The sequence below is a fragment of the Elephantulus edwardii genome, unplaced genomic scaffold (assembly GCF_000299155.1).
Source record: "Elephantulus edwardii isolate Elephantulus edwardi_28Jun2011 unplaced genomic scaffold, EleEdw1.0 scaffold00251, whole genome shotgun sequence".
NCBI classification, from domain to species: Eukaryota; Metazoa; Chordata; class Mammalia; order Macroscelidea; family Macroscelididae; genus Elephantulus; species Elephantulus edwardii.
In genome coordinates, this window is record NW_006400001.1 from 512,416 (window position 1) to 514,834 (window position 2,419).

A 2,419-nucleotide genomic window follows, 5' to 3' on the forward strand; every position below is an offset into this window, starting at 1 on the left:
GTAAATGTTTATGAAAATTAATAAAATATAATTATAGAAAAAAAAGATTCTTTCATTGTGGCTCAATTTCCTACCCCCCTCTTTTCTGACCCAGTCCACTTTGCTGTGCACCTCTTATTCTGGACTGTTGTCATGCAAATAATAGCTAATCATATATTTATTTTAGACAATTCTTTCCATCATTTATTTAAATGCAGTGTTCATTATTTATCCCCTGTTATCTTAGTTTGCCCACAGCCCCCATATCAGTCTTGTTTTAGAACAGTGACATTATGCAGTATTTGTCCTTTTGTAACTGAGATATTTCAGTTAGCATAATGTCCTCCAGGGTCACCCATTTTGTATAATATTTTGTGAGCTCCTTGTTTTTCAGTGCCACATAGCATTCCATTGTGTGAATACACCATAGCTTTCATTCATTTGTTCATGGGCACTTGGGTTGCTTCCATCTCTTTGCTATTGTAAAGCATGCAGCAATAAACCTGGGTGTGCAAATATCTGTTTGAGTGGCAGTTCTGGTTTTTTTAGGGTATATTCCCAGTAGTGCAATTGCTGGGTCAAATGCTCTTTCCAACTTTTTAAGAAAGCACCATACTGCTTCTAGAGTGGTTGCACCATTTTATATTCCCACCAACAGTGAATAAGGATTCCAGTTTCTCCAGTACCTTGCCACCATTAGTTATTTGCTGCTGTGTTAAAGTTTGCTATTGTTACTGGGGTGGGATGATATCTCATAGTTTTGATTTGCATATCTCTTAGAGCTAGGGATATTGAACATTTATTCAAGGGTTTGTTGGCCATCTGAATGTCTTCTTTGGCAAAGTGTCTGTTCATATCCTGTGCCCATTTGTGATTGGGTTAGTTACCTTTACCTTGTTGAGGAGCTTGAGTACTCTATAAATTCTAGATAAGCCCCTTATCAGACATGTCATTGTTATTGTTATGTGTCATTGAGTTGCTTGTGACTCATAATGACCCTATGTACAAGAGCCCTAAATCCTATTCATGTCATTACCAAATGTTTTTTCCCAGTCTATGGCTTTTCTTTTTACCTTTTGGAAAAGTTTTTGGATGTGCATAGGGATTTGATTCTTAGAAGATCCCATTCATCTCTTTTATTCTCTCCTAGTTGTAGGTTTTTCATGATTTTATTAAACATTCAAAGAAGAACTGTCACCAATTCTGCATAAAGTATTTCAGAAAATAGAAAAAAGATGGAATTCTCCCAGACTCATTCTATAAAGCAAACATATCTTTGATACCAAAGTCAGGTAAAGACACTACCAAAATAAAAAATTATAGGCCAATATCTCTCATGAACATAGATCAAAAATCCTGAATAAAATTCTGGCCAATAGTATCCAACAGTATATAAAAAAATAATTCACCATGACCAAATGAGATTCATAACAGGTATGCATGGATGGTTCAGCATAAGAAACACTATCAGTGTAATTCATCACATTAACAAAGCAAAGAACAAGAACTCATGATCCTTTTAATTGATGCAGAAAGGCCTTTGAAAAAATCTAACACCCTTTCTTGAATAAAACACTTAACAAAATAGAAATAGAGGGGAATTTCCTCAAAATAGTAAAAAGTATATATGCAAAACCAAGAGCCAGCATAATTCTAATGGAGAGAGATTAAAAGCATTCCCTTTGAGAACAGGACCTAGGCAAGGATGCCCACTATTTCCTCTCCTATTCAATATTGTATTGGAAGTCTTAGCGATAGAAATAAGACAAGAGAAGGAAATAAGAGATATCTAAATTGGAAAAGAGGAAGTAAAATTATCTCTATATGCAGATGGTATGATTTTATTGTTGTTAATTGCTTTTGAGTCAAGCACGACTCATAGCAACCCTATGAACAAAAGGCCTAAAGCTGCTCTACAACTATCGACATTTATCAAAGTTCATAGAGTTTCTGGAGACATGCTATTTAGGAAGTAGATGCCACTCCTGCTTTCAAACTTGTCATAGTACATTATTGTTGTTATGTGCCATTGAGTCAACTGCAATGTATAGTGACCCTATGTCTTGTGTGATCATGTGGGTTCCCGATGCTGTGTGTGTAAAGATGCCACTCAGAAAACCCTAAAGACTCAGCAAGAAAACTACTGGATGTAGTCGACCAATTCAGCAAAGTGGCATGACATAAGATTAACATACAAAAATCAATTGGATTTCTTCATTGTGTCAAAGAGAATACAGAACTGGAACTAAGAAAAACAATATCCATCACAATAGCTAATCATAAGATTAAATAATTGGGAATAAATCTAACTAGAAACACAAAGATAGAGATAAGATCTAGAAATACCACTATCATTCAAATATATGCACCAACAACCAGAGCCAAGGAAGAGGAGATAGAAGATTTTTACCAACTTTTACAATCGGAGATTGATCGAACA